Here is a 15,299-nt window from a genome sequence, read left to right as displayed (position 1 = left end):
TTATTCGGTTCACCAACTGTTGGACGTGCGTCGTCGGGGTCGCGGCTACCAGTTCTTAGTTGACTGGGAGGGGTACGGCCCGGAAGAACGGGCCTGGATCCCTGGCTCTCTTGTTTTGGACCCTGGTCTTATAGCAGACTTTTATAGGAGACATCCTGACAAGCCTGGTGGGCCGCCGGGAGGCGTCCCTTGAAGGGGGGGTACTGTTAGGAGTTGGGTTTTGGTTATGTGGTGTTTTTGTCTGTATGTGTTTTTGGTGCCTCCCTTTTTGTATAGGTAGGCAGGGCAGTGAGTCACTGAACCTGGCACACCTGTTACTCATCAGATGCTTTCTTCAGAAGTGTTCTTTAGGAGCTACCTGACAGAGGACTAGTGTCGGAGTATTGGTATTTTTGGAGAGCTGAAATTCTGCCCCTGCCTGTTGGAGCCCTTGGATTACTTTTTGGTGACTGTAAGGAGTTTTGTTTCCTCCCTAGGATTTTGCCTCGCCTGGAGGTTCTGGGCTTTAAACAGTGCCAAGTAAGCTCTCCAACTCTCTGTAAAGTTTTAAGCTTTTCTCGGTTAACAGGCAAGACCTTCCTAATTCTCGCCCCTCTCCTTTTTTTTAGATCGAGTGCACTACCTATGTGTGTTTTCGTCACCAGCACGTCCTGGCTCCGCGTCCCCATTCATACACCATTGTACATATGTTGTCCTTGTAAATACCTCCCCCCCTCACTGTAAATAAACTGTCTTCACTGTAACTCTGCCTCCGTACGTTCTGCTTCCTGGGTCCACCTGCATTTGTCATAACACACGCATTGCCTCTCCAGGTGTGAAATGGACGTACATGTTTAAGTTGCAGTGCCACACGATGGACGGGTGGATCTATACTGTTTGCTCTGATCTTTCTTTTTTACATTGTTTGTTGAGGCTTCGATTCTTGTTAGTTTTAATTACTATTGATATTTGCTTTAGTTGGTTCCCTTTTGTGTTCTTTTTTGTTTCAGTCTCAACTGTGTTTGTCCTTTGCCTTTCTATTTTCCTCTGTCTAGTAATTCTGTCCTCCCCTTTGTCAAGTTAACCCTTGTTCCCCGATCGCTTGTATCATCCTGTTTTATTCTGGTAACTGTTGTTCTCTGTCTTGTGTTACATTTTATTTCCCTGACTTCATTATGCCTATAGTATTATGCCGCCCCTGCGTCTCTCCTCTTGTTACCCTGAGTGTACATAATGTCTCTGGCTGTCTCGTCCCTCATGACTTGGAGTCCTGGTTCTGTGTACCCCTGTTCTGAGTTCCCCTGTGTTTCAGTATTTCCTGGTATTTCAATACTGTTATTCAGGTTCCCATTTGTTTCTGCATTTAAACAAACAACAACAAACAACCTTTATTTGTCACATACACAATTATACAGAGTACAACATGTAGTGAAACTCTTGTGTCCGAGCTGCGGACAGGCTGCAGACATAGCCGCGCCATTCCAGGGCTTTGTTTTTAGCATGAGGGGTCTAGCCAGGACCCTTACTGGATACTGGGTGGGAATCGAACTTGTGACTCCCGCTCCGAAGGTGTGTTGTCCCGCTCCGAAGGTGTGTTGTCTTACACTACACTATCCAGCTGATGATTTTTAGACTAATCATCATTAAATTCTCATTTTGGGTTTACTGCTACTTCCTGTGTTTGGGTCCATAATAATTAGCTCACATATCTCCATTTCACAGCTGGAGGTGGTGAAGATAAAAATGGAGGCTTGGGTGGAGCTCTGAGAGACCAGGTTGAGGCAGAGATGGGCAGAGGATGGTTGTATGAATGAGAGTCTAAAATGGAGACTGGGAGAAGAGAATTGATATTTAAAGTAAGCAGAATGGAGGCTGATTGGCTTGAAGAAGGTGATGATTGGAGATGATGATTAGATTAAAACAATGATGTCAGAATTGAGTTTGAGAATGTGGGAAAATGAAAGAAATGTAAAGAACACACTGGCAACCGAACACCCAGGGAAGCAGCCAGATGAGCGATCACAGAACTTTCTGACTGAACTTAAACATAATCTACATTTCTTTATATTTTGCTTCCAAGGGGCCAGACTTTCTTGTAATTTGACCTTGAACAGGCCTTCTGACAGTCTTTCAAAGTTTTTCTTTGGACATTGGCTGCTTTTTCACTCACTTTGTACCAGTCCATGTACTTGACCACTTTTAGAGGAAGGATTTTTGTTTTGTTTTATTTTCGTTTTTGAATCGTTCAAACATTTTTTTTTAAAGGACACCAAACTCAAGGGATGAACCAGTGTTGTGTCTGCACAAAGACAGACAACTAGAAAGGAACCAATTTTAAATTGCATCTTTTGCCTCTTAATTACTAGCACCCTGTTATAGTTAATTTCTTTAGTTGAATCTATGAATATTGCCAAAGTCAACATGGTTTAACAGTCACAAAATAGTTGGGTTTTGAATGAAAAGGGGACCACAGAGACACAGCACAGTTGTCACAGTCCTGGGTCGGTTCGACCCAGCATTTTGGGTTTCTTATGCTTTGGTTTGTTTTTCCTTTATGGATCATTTCTTATCCTCTGGTGATGCTGTTTTGATTGTAATTGTGTTCTGTTCCTTTGCCGATGATGAGTATTTCTGGTTTGGGTTTTGTTAGCTTGCCCTCATGTTTAGTTTAGGTGGCCTGTGTTTGGTCTTCTGTTTGTCCGTGATGTTATTGTGCTTGCTTATGAGTCTGCGTCTGTGTCTCTGTCTGTCGTGTGCTTCCTGTTTTATTCTGAAGGTCCCCGTCTCATGTGAGTGTGTTCAGTTTACGTTTCCCCTGTCCCGTCAGCTCTGATTTCTCCCAGGTGTGTTCCCCTCCTGTCTCTCATCCCTTGATTACTGCCATGTGTATATAAGCCCTGTGTTTCCTTTGTTCTCTGTCGCGTCGTTAACGTCTCTTCAACCCTCATGTTAACTGTGTGTTCTGTCTGCCAGCCTGCTTAGTTTATTTTCTATTTTCTCAGTTTAGGTTAGTTCTGTTCTGTTGCTATCCAGCAATAAAGCTGTGTGTTTTTGAGTCCACGTCTGCCCCCGAGCCCTGCATTTTGGGTCCTTTCTCCGTGCCTGCCTGCATACAGCCATGACAGAACGACGCGACCACAACCAGGACCCAGCGGACTCGTCCCGGGAGTATGATCTCACCCGCATCCAAGGTTTGAAGAAGCGGATTTCCCTCACTAAAGACACCAAGGCTATGGCGGTTGGGATTAACGCTATCAAAGCGATCCTGGAGGGAAATCCTCACCTGCGCCAGCTAAGAGGATTTATGGGCTATATGGACCAGCTGCACGAAGCCCAGGAGGTGCTACAAGCTCGGGAGCTCGCAGCTTTTGCCCGCTCCCAGTTTGCTAACCCGAAGCCACCGCAGCAGCAGCCGCGGGGCACGGAGCTTCCCGCTAGGCAGCAGCGACCGTCACGGGGGAGAGGCGTTTCCACACCTCTGCCGCGGGATCCCTCCGCGTGCTGATCCAAGCCCAATTCACCGGCCTCTTTCTTGGCGGCGATGTGGTCCGAGGATGAGGAGCAAGTTTTCCTCCCTCCACCATCACCAGTTTCCTCCGTCGCTTCTGTTCCCTTATCTGGGAGGAAACGCCGCTCACGCCGCCAGTCCCCCTTAACTCAGCTGGATTCTGGAACTCCTGAGCGGCCAGCTGGGGTGAGTGAGAAAAACACTTTCCCTGTTCCGTCTGAGGGAGGCTGTTCCATCTCAGGAAATTTAAAGGACTTTGTTCATGCTCCTTTGGAGCCCAGAACCATAACAAATAAACTGAAGGCCAACTGTGAGACTGAAAATTCCAGGAAAGTGCTTGTTGCTGCTAAACTCGCATTTCCTGAGACTTTTGAGCTAGTGCAGCCTCCTCTTCCCTCCACTGACAGCTCAGCTGAGCCATCTCTGCCTCCTGTTTCTTCCTTGAGTCCAGACTGTTTTTCACCCGTTCACTTAGAGCAGAAGAATCTAAGGAAAACTGTTTCCTCTGAGCTCATCCAGCAGGGTAAACTGTGCTGTGGAGGCTCAGGAGAACCTATGCCACCACCCACTTCTCTTTCATTGCAACCAACTCTCCATTTCACAGCCAGAAGCTCGCTTAGCTGCCCAGCCAGAAGCTCGCTTAGCTGCCCAGCCAGAAGCTCGCTTAGCTGCCCAGCCAGAAGCTCGCTTAGCTGCCCAGCCAGGCCGCTTAGCTGCCCAGCCAGAAGCTCGCTTAGCTGCCCAGCCAGAAGCTCGCTTAGCTGCCCAGCCAGAAGCTCGCTTAGCTGCCCAGCCAGAAGCTCGCTTAGCTGCCCAGCCAGAAGCTCGCTTAGCTGCCCAGCGGTCCCCAGTTCAGTCCCCTGCTGCTCAGTCAGTCACTCAATCACTAGTTCCACCTTTACCACAACCACCACTACAACCTGTTCTCCAGTCAGTTCAGTCTCCTCCTGTTCTCCAGTCAGTTCAGTCTCCTCCTGTTCTCCAGTCAGTTCAGTCTCCTCCTGTTCTCCAGTCAGTTCAGTCTCCTCCTGTTCTCCAGTCAGTTCAGTGCACTCTCTTGTATTGCCAGCTCCTCAGCCACCATCTCCACCTACTCGTTTTCAGGAGGAGAATAGCCCCACACCGACTGTTGTTGCTCCTCCAGACCTGGCTAACTCTGAGACTTTTACTCTTTCCGGGGCCTCCCCAGAGGTTAAATATCAGCATTCAGTTAACTCTGGCCCCCTGGATATAAAGAAGTCAGCTGAGGACTGCACCCGGCTGTCGCTGCCTGAGCTGAGTCAATGCTCTGTGCAGCTGCAGTCTGCTATGTGTTTGCCAGAGGCCAGTGTGCCTGCTGGTTCTGTTCCGTCCCTGCCAGAGGCCAGTGTGCCTGCTGGTTCTGTTCCGTCCCTGCCAGAGGCCAGTGTGCCTGCTGGTCCTGATCCGTTCCTGCCAGAGGCCCACGTGCCTGCTGGTCCTGATCCGTTCCTGCCAGAGGCCCACGTGCCTGCTGGTTCAGCCCTGTGTGTGCCAGGGGCCTCGGTGCCCACTGGTTCTGAGACTGTTTTCGCTGGGGGGCCCGAGGAGCCCGTCCAGCCTTCTGCCTCGTCAGCTGGAGGGCCCGAGGAGCCCGTCCAGCCTTCTGCCTCGTCAGCTGGAGGGCCCGAGGAGCCCGTCCAGCCTTCTGCCTCGTCAGCTGGAGGGCCCGAGGAGCCCGTCCAGCCTTCTGCCTCGTCAGCTGGAGGGCCCGAGGAGCCCGTCCAGCCTTCTGCCTCGTCAGCTGGAGGTTCTGGAGAACCTAGCCAGCTTCCTGCTTCATCATCCTCGCCAGCTGCAACAGCCTCCTCATCAGCTACATCCACGCCGCCTGCAGCGGCCTCCTCATCAGCTTCAGCGCCGCCTGCAGCAGCCTCCTCATCAGCTACATCCACGCCGCTTGCAGCAGCAGCAGCTTCATTCACGCCGCCTGCAGCGGCCTCCTCATCAGCTGCTTCAGCGCCGCCTGCAGCGGCCTCCTCATCAGCTGCTTCAGCGCCGCCTGCAGCGGCCTCCTCATCAGCTGCTTCAGCGCCGCCTGCAGCGGCCTCCTCATCAGCTGCTTCAGCGCCGCCGTCGCCTGGTCCAGCCTCAGCTTCACCCGCGCCGCCGGCAGCAGCCGCTGCTTCATCCACGCCTGCAGTAGCCGCAGCCTCTGCCTCAGCTTCATCAGCGTCGCCTGGTCCAGCCTCTGCCTCAGCTTCATCAGCGTCGCCTGCAGCAGCCTCGTCCGCTTCGTCTTCAGCCTCGTCTGGTCCAGCCTCTGCCTCGTCTGGTCCAGCCTCTGCCTCGGCCTCGTCTGGTGCTGCAGGGATCACGCCACCTTCAGGTCCCAAACTGCCGCCTCGACATCATCGGTCATTTGTCAGGCTGCTTGTTGGGCATCATCACCACCGTGGCCGGCCTCCGGACTTCCGTGGCCGCCCCCACCTTCCGCGTGGACGACCACCTGAACGCCGCCACTGCCTTCCGCGTGGCCGGCCTCCGGACTTGCTCTGCCGCCGTCGCTGCCATGCGCGCAGTCGACCCCCGGAACTATTTCTACACCGCCGCCGTTGCCGTCCGCACGGCCGCCCCCAGAACTGTTTGTCCGTCGCCGCCGTTGCTGTCCATGCGGCCGGCCTCCGGACCTGCCCCGCTGCCGCTACCTTTCGCACGGTCGGCCTCTGGAACTGAACTGTTTTGGCCTGCTGCACTGTCGGCCTCCAGGTCGGCCCCCCGAACTGTTTGTTAGGTCTGTGTTTCTTGACCGTCTGGGTTTTTGGTTTGTGTTTGGACTCTGTCCCTCCGTCCTGGACCCCCGCCGCCCGCCCTGGTTGGGTTGTTTTCTGTTTTTTGGCCAGTTTTTGTGTTTCTGTTGGGCTGTCTGGAGCCAGCCCTTGAGGGGGGGTACTGTCACAGTCCTGGGTCGGTTCGACCCAGCATTTTGGGTTTCTTATGCTTTGGTTTGTTTTTCCTTTATGGATCATTTCTTATCCTCTGGTGATGCTGTTTTGATTGTAATTGTGTTCTGTTCCTTTGCCGATGATGAGTATTTCTGGTTTGGGTTTTGTTAGCTTGCCCTCATGTTTAGTTTAGGTGGCCTGTGTTTGGTCTTCTGTTTGTCCGTGATGTTATTGTGCTTGCTTATGAGTCTGTCTCTGTCTGTCGTGTGCTTCCTGTTTTATTCTGAAGGTCCCCGTCTCATGTGAGTGTGTTCAGTTTACGTTTCCCCTGTCCCGTCAGCTCTGATTTCTCCCAGGTGTGTTCCCCTCCTGTCTCTCATCCCTTGATTACTGCCATGTGTATATAAGCCCTGTGTTTCCTTTGTTCTCTGTCACGTCGTTAACGTCGCTTCAACCCTCATGTTAACTGTGTGTTCTGTCTGCCAGCCTGCTTAGTTTATTTTCTATTTTCTCAGTTTAGGTTAGTTCTGTTCTGTTGCTATCCAGCAATAAAGCTGTGTGTTTTTGAGTCCACGTCTGCCCCCGAGTCCTGCATTTTGGGTCCTTTCTCCGTGCCTGCCTGCACACAGCCATGACAACAGTGAGACCAGACACACAGGGACACAACTGAGGAGACAGACAGGGATACAATCACAGAGACAAGACAAGCTAGATGTGGGAAAAAAACAGGTATGCAGCTCCAAGTACAAAACCAGAGCCAAAGGACTCTAAGACCCATAAAAGAGAAAGAAAACAAAAAATATATAAAACTAGAAAAACCCTAAACATCTCCAAAATTCAAAACTCTGGGTCCTAGACCTACAAACCATGGCAGAATTTCTTTCAGTGATGTTGGGCATTTTGTTCAAATTGATGGCGTAGTACTTTAAAGCATAACATCAAACCAGAGTCTCTGGATAAAAAGACAGGCCTCATCGTGAACAGCTTCCACTGGAACTACCCTCTTGTGTCTATGGGAACACCCAAATCCCAATAAGTATTATTTAACAAAATCACTTTGATTTTGTTAAATAATACTATTACAGAACACCGTATATATTTTCAATATATTTTAAGGTATTTTGGTTGAGGGAGGGAGACGAGTGGGAGATGTGGACAGGTAAATAAGAGAAGCTTATACAAACCCAACAACCTGGAAAGGAAGTTTTAAGGTCATATCTCTAAGTGACAACTGCGACAAGCAAACACATACTCATCCGAAGGTCTGTGATAAGGTAATCCATTTACTGGTATGGGCTACTATCCTGCTATAATGCTGAATGATGAAAACCATGCTTTCATCATTCAGCTCTTTCCCTCTCTTCCTTGCTGTAGCTCACTCAAACCGAGACACATACCTTATCTTTCCAAGGATTAATCAGCTTAGGGGTATGTGTAGGTGGTGAGGAGAAAAACGTAACCCTACACAGATCAGGATGTTTTTACTTGAGCCACTAGGCAGGTGCAATTCATTCACATATTCTGTATTCGGTTTGTGTTTGAGAGATCCTTTCCTTGACAAAGTTTTGTACATTGTGATTCTATCGACACGTCAGACTTCTCTCCTGTTCAAATATTAGACAGAGGTTTAATGTTACTGAAGGACATTTCAAAGTGGTGCAGATTAATGCTTGTGCAGTAAAACAGTCTCTACCTCTGGTGTTTGGAAAAAGAACAGCTTTGAAAGGAAAGAAGAAGAAAATCAATTAGGGTACTGCAGTCTGATACACAAATACACACACACCCCCAAAAGTATGTATGCTGTTTGCACACACACCTGTCACAGAAGAACTTCTGATATTAGGAAAAGTGTGTGTGTGTGTGAGTGTGTGTGTGTGTGTGTGTGTGTGTGTGTGTTAATGAGCTCCGCAGAGCTACATCTTGTTTTGATGTCTTTTTAAACTTCCAATGTTACTGAAATCTAGCGCATTTGGCACCACGCTCATTTCTTTCTTTTTTGTTTTTTCTACTTTGTGTATAGATAAACACGCATATGCATTTTATTTGCTGCTAATTAATCATTTTTATGTTTGGACAGTGAAGCTGATTGACTAATGTTACACTTGGTCTCTGAGGGAATTCAAATAAACAAACAAGCACCTTATTCCAAAAAACATTACATAAGCTGGGTGCAGTTTTTTTTTTCTCACAGCAATTCTTTACAAAATCCTTAAAGATGCAGTGAATCTGAACACTGTATGAATATCCTCCCTGAATATCCACAAAATCCGCATTAGAAAAAAATACAAAGTAAGTATGGATAAAAAGTGGATAAATGGGCTAGGTAAATGCTGACTATTGACAATTACGATATCCGTCAGTGTTGGCTTTGTGGCTTTGATTTGACTTTTTAACTACACTTTATAAAATATGTCATTTTTATTTTATTACTGATGATTATAATATAAAAATATATATCAAGCCAAGAAAACCAAGAAATACTTTTTATCCCATATTTCATCAATTCTCTTGTTACATGCTGTTATAATAATAATAATAGGATTAATAATAATAATAATAACAATAATAATACAAAATAGTTCTAAATTAGCAAAGCAAAACAGAATTTTCTGTGTTAAATTGAACAGCTGCCTCAGGGTGCTTGAAGTTATATGAAGTATATGAAGTTAAAGACCCTACACAAATACAAGTAGTGTCATTGTAGGGTCTTTAGCAGACTAGTAGGCTTCAGTATGTCTTTAGTAGGCTGTTAGTAAAATGGGAAGTAAGGCCTTCAGCTTCCAGGTCCTTCTTCTGTGGATGACTCACCACACGTCTTGTATTATAAAGAGTTTTTGCACATAACATCAATAATATCTCTTGTCCATGTTGCAATGATGCTAAATTAGTCTCTTAGAGAAGGTTCTTCGCTGCCTGTCCAGTAAGTGGTGCAGTGGGTGGTCAGGATTATCAAGGATGGACAACAGTTTATTCAGTCACCTCCTCTTCACCACAGCTTTAAAAGTGTGTAGCTAAGAGTGTAGCCAATCCCAGAGCCAGTTTTTCTGATCAGTTTATTCAGTCTGTTGGTGTCGCCAGTTCCAATGCTGCTCCCCCAGCAGACCACTAGTGCTCCTCACTTGCCCATCACTCCTACATACATCCATTGCAGGATTATCAGAGTATTCCTGCAGGTGGCATTAGCTGCAGTCTCGTATCTTGCAGCCTCTCTATCAGATAGTCAGTAATCCACAAGATGGTTGTGTTCCCTGACATTTCCCATAGCAACATCTCGAATGTATTAAATGCCCTCGAAGAAGGTGATTCACACTCTGTAGCCATTAGCATCTAGCTGGGACTACACTCTCTGTACCATGTAGATGATTGCATCATCCACTCCCCGATTTTGTCTATATGCAATATAGAAGGTGTCTAGAGATGTTTCTACATGCCGTCACTTCGGTACCTTCATCACATCCAATATGAGAGCAACCGGTCGATACTGATTAAGCTCTAATGTTGTCAGCTTCTTCGCTATGAAAACTAAGACGGATATTTCTACAGTGCCAGTGCCTTCACTGCTTCAGATTACTTCAGGCTGTAATTGTGACTCAGGATCACAGACAGCTGGCAAGCACAGGTCCTCAGAACTTTGGGGATGATACTATCAGGGCCTGCAGCATTCACTCTGTCCTTTACTATGTTTCATCTTTTATTAATACTCTCAGGGCTACAAACCAACGTTCTGTAAGAGTTGCTATGGGCAAGTCTTGTCTGAAAGACATCTCTGTTTATATTCCACAGTACATAAACTACAGCTAAATACACCATCGTTCATGAATGTTGTGACGAGGGGAGAGTGTGGCACAGTGAGTGAAACATTAGGTTGTTGGGTTAAATAAAGGAATGACACTGACATTTTAGTGTTGCAGGAAGAAACCACATTCAAACATTAAGTGCAGGCTGTAGCATGGAAAAGGGAATATTAATCAGTCAGTCCGGATAAACAACCTAATTGGAGTTGTACCTTGCTCTAATAATCCTATTATCATGTGCATATAAACACAGCCTTTGTCAAGTTTGACTTCACCTCATTAATTTTACAGTTCTTTAAGTGACTAATAGAAAATTGGCTTCAAATTAAGTGAGCCATAAACAGAAACTACCACAGCTACTTTTCTTCATTAGAATAGGTCACCACAGTGTATTATCAGCTTCCATCCAGGACCTGATGATCTGGTATGGAATTTTTCTGGTTCACATATTCAACCCTCCGACTGATTTCTGATAGAAAGTTAAATGGCACCTAACCAGAGTCTCACCATAATAAAAACAAAGTAAAATAATTAGTCGGGCTCAGTTTAAATTTAAAAAAATATCTTATGTCCTCTGATACTTTAATGAGTGAATTATAAAAGTGTGAGTAGGCTTCTTATCCAGTCTGTTTGTTACTCATTGTTTCTTATGCCAACGCAGGCAAATTACCACCAATGGTAGACCAAAACTCTAACTCTGGGAATATACTGGGTGTGAGTCTTTGACATTGCATGTCCAACTGCATTTTGTTCAGTTATTGCATGGCTTCAAACACGTGGTGAAACATTACAGTCAGAACGCAACACAGACGCACTCAATGTTAAATTACTAGTGTAAGCCCTGGTCCGTAACAATAGAAGTGATAAACCCAGTGCTTATGTGCATATTAGCTAAAACGCAACATGTGTTGTTGGCTGTATATAAATTCCTTATTTTCCTGATAATTATTATGTCAAAAGTTGCAAATATGAATCAGAGGGTTTATAGTTAAATCATTAATGATCTGCAGCTGGGGAAGTTACGATGAGAAATGGGTCAAGATCCCCTGTGATCACAAGCATATCAGGAATAAGGGAGGGAAGATGCAGGAAAGAAGTGCAGAAAGGTTGCAGGATAGAGAAGAATCCCCAAAACTTCATTCACACTCACTCTTTTTTCCTCTCTGGACCACTGCAACTGGCTTCACAGCACACACCTACACATTTTCTGCACTGCAGCCTTTTGACATGTAGTAATCACACACACACACACACACACACACACACACACACACACACACACACACACACACACACACACACACACACACACACTTCTGAGGTGCCAGTAGATGAAAGAACACCCACATCAATGGCAGGACTGTGGAAGTGTGTGTGTAATAGAGATAAAAACATTATGCAACACAAGCCACAAGCCTGTTATGTCAGCTATTAGGCACAGCTACATATATTATCGAATGAGCATTTATAGATCACATAGTATAAGGTCCATTTGTATGGCAAGACAAAAGACGTGCAGTAGAGAACGGTGATAATGCACTAACGGCATAGCGGAGACTCATCTATGTGTTTCATGCAAGTGAATTATAGACAAGAGAAAAACATCAGGAAACTTCAAAAGACTACATCATGAGGTGGTTAATGGATTAAATATTACCCAGGCCTAGGGTACATAAATACATAGCATAGCCCAGAGTGAAACAGAGTTAAGCATAAAACCCACACATATTCACAGTATGAATCATTAGTGTTTTATCAGAGAAATCAATGATAGAAAAAAACTCACAAGAATTTCAGGGATTCATGGGCTTTTCAAATAAAACACACAGCGTAGAAGTTTCCCATAAGCTTTCCCCATAAGCACCATGCTGGCTTGCTCACTTAGTAAGTAAGATGCCCCCTTACATAGTGTAGGCCGTGGCATACGTACACAATGGCATTGCTATTGTAACACCTTCATTTATCAAATTGAATGCAGCACACTTGACCTTTTCCAACAAATGGTCTTCTACCATTGTACACTGACAATAGTTACTATGGACACAGGTCCAAGAGCTTATTTGAAGCATCAGTCTGTCAGAGCTGCTTGCTTTCAACCCTCCTGTGTCACATTAACCAGCATTTAGTGTACAGCAGGCAAGTATATAGTGAATAAAAAAAGCTTACTTCGTACATCTGTAAAAACAAACTGTGACAGCTATCTGGTCAAAAGGAATTTTTGCACTTAGTGCACTACATAAAAAATTAATACATCAATTATTGTTAAAGTGCTACCGCGGGATGTCATTTTAAGCTGTTCTTGGTTACAGATGCAGTATTCATTCATTTCTTTTCCTTTCTCTGAAATACCTCATGGGTATCCAGATTTTATGTCTTCCTCTTTTCTTTTAAAATTTGTTTTTAAAAGCATTTTTCTTCCTCATCTCACTGTACATACATTTATGTATCAATAAGAAGTACTGTTCCATATACATAGTTAAACTTCACAATACTTACACAGTGTTAGGAATTTATGCTATATATCACTATATAATGCAGTATTAATGCAATGGGTTTTTTTCTTTTTAAGACTAACAGCTACAAAACAAATGTAAATAATAAGGTTGAAGTTGCCCCATAAATTTCAAATTTCCCAGTTCTTCATTCTTCATTACTTATACTCTCTCCCACTATATTTTTAGGCACCAAAAATGTTTGCTGAACTTGCTAAATCGCTTTCCTTAAATTCTTTATTTGCCATTTTTATTTTATAAGATAAAATTATTTCTATGTAGTATTACTGATATATGAAGAGGCTGGTGAATTATGTTGACACACTGCTATGATGGAATTAAAAAGTAATTAACTACATGTCTTACTATAATACACAAAATCTTGGTTTGTTTAAAAGGCTAGTTTAAAAAAGTAAATTTTCTTAACTCTGACTTTCATATGAATCTAACATCTGTGCATAGCGTATTTAAACTGGTGCCCCGAATTGCCTTAGGTTAGCATAAAGACTGGAAGCAAGTTTAACTCACAGGTTACAGGTCAACCAAGGGTGAAGTGACACCAGCGTACAAGGACCTCTGTTGAAAGTCTGTAACTTGTAGCTGTCAAGTGAAATGGCAAAATATCCTTCTGGCAAACTGAAGGAATGACCTAAACATTTACTTTGAAGTTGGCACAAGAAAAGAGCCATCATGACACTTTCAAATGGACGGGTTATCCCCTACGGTTTTCTGTTAGCTGTTAAAAAAGAAAAAAAATAGTGCTCCCAACACAGTATGGACCTTCTAAATCAGCAGGGAGGAATTCAGAAGGTGACCAGTAGCAGTAAAAGAAAGCACTTTATAATCGATGTTCACATAAAAAATATGCTTTTACCAAAGGACTGTGGGGGGAGCGGTGCATTGTGAGCACTTCAGTTTATATATTGTAGCTCCACAGTGGATATAAAAACACTGGAAACACTTTGACGAAAAGAGAGAGAGAGAGAGAGAGAGAGAGAGAGAGAGAGAGACATAAGTGCTGTATGTAAATCACTGCCCTGACACAATAGATAGATTCATGCAAGAGCCCCTTCTCCGGGATGCTCAAATGAGAATAGATGACATTCTTGACATTCATCAGAGATGCCTTTCTGACTAAAAACACAGGCATTCAGTTCCCACAGTTGTGCTAGGAGGACATAGATATTCCTGCCATTTGCCACTCTGCTATTTTTATACATTCAAATCTTTAAACGTGACAGTTGCAGTTTTGATTGGTGTACGATCCCGGTGATGGCTTTTTATACTATTTTTGACTATTTTTTGCCATGATCCTGTTTAATATCATGTTTTATTTCCTTATTTCTTTTCTGTTTATTTTTTGGAAATAGGAACTTATTCCATAGTTAGAAAACTTTTTTTCCCCTGCAAGAAACCTCACAATCTTTTTGAACTCCTTTGAGTTCAATCCCTTGCCTCATGTTGCTTCAGCTCACACACAAAACTGGTCACATCAGACCGTGTTTGAAGTTGACACATACTGTACATCTAATTGAAATTTAACTTTGAAGTTAGATTTTTCTGCCCTAGCTTAGTTATATAAAAATGATTTATGTCCACATTTCTTCTAGCTTCTAGGTGACGTGCCATATGACCAATACATTCACCACAGTACACAACATATTTTGTTGTTGCTAGATTCATTATCACATGTTTTAATGCTTTCAAAGCCTTATTTTTTTAAACAAATTCAGCCATGTAATTCAGTATGATCCATGGCAAAACTGTAAACATAGCCATATTTGTTTATTTTAATTAATGCTGGATGAAGTTCTGGCAACCATCACTGTTAAATGACCTCGAATGATGCACAGCTTATTTCATGAAAAAAAAAAAGATCCTCCCCTTTCTTGCCAAGCGAATGATAAATGGATAAATGCATCAGCAGTACATATTCAGTCATAGAAGAAAATATATCCTCTTTGAGTTCTGAGGTTTTATATATCAGGACCTAATAAAAGTAGAAGCAATAACTTGAAGTAATCCTTTTCTGACTTTATCAGTCTCTCATATCATTATGGAGGAATTCTGGCTTTTTTTTTTTTGGCTCATTGTGCTTTGCAAGTTACTGGATTTTGCAATGCTCTCCTATCACAGTATTTGCATGAAATCTGGACTTTTCCTATCTGGATCTGCTGGTTTGTGTTTAGCAAAAGAGGACTCAAATACAGATGCATGGAGACAGGGTCTTAGCAAAAGGTGAGATATTTATTTGGCTGAATGTCCAGGTACACAAACAGATCATGACATACAAAGGAAACTAAAAATGTCAAATCACCGGAATTAAGTAAACATTAGGAGACTCAAGGAGCTGGGAAACACTGAACAAATGAGCTGATGAAACTAAAACATTAAATACACAGACAAGTGATTGGTGAGTGAGTGGAGACAGCAGGGGAATACAACTGGAACAAATCAATATAATGAGACAGGGGAAGCAAAAGTGAACAAAAAGACATAATACAAGGACTATCAAAATAAAACAGGAAACATAATAAACACAGAAACATAGACCCAGACTCAAAACACAAAATTAATGAATTAATGAAAACAACACACTCCATTAACCTGATTACGGATTCGC

This window comes from Oreochromis niloticus, linkage group LG10, assembly GCF_001858045.2.
Source record: "Oreochromis niloticus isolate F11D_XX linkage group LG10, O_niloticus_UMD_NMBU, whole genome shotgun sequence".
NCBI classification, from domain to species: domain Eukaryota; kingdom Metazoa; phylum Chordata; class Actinopteri; order Cichliformes; family Cichlidae; genus Oreochromis; species Oreochromis niloticus.
Note: the sequence above shows the minus strand (reverse complement) of the source record.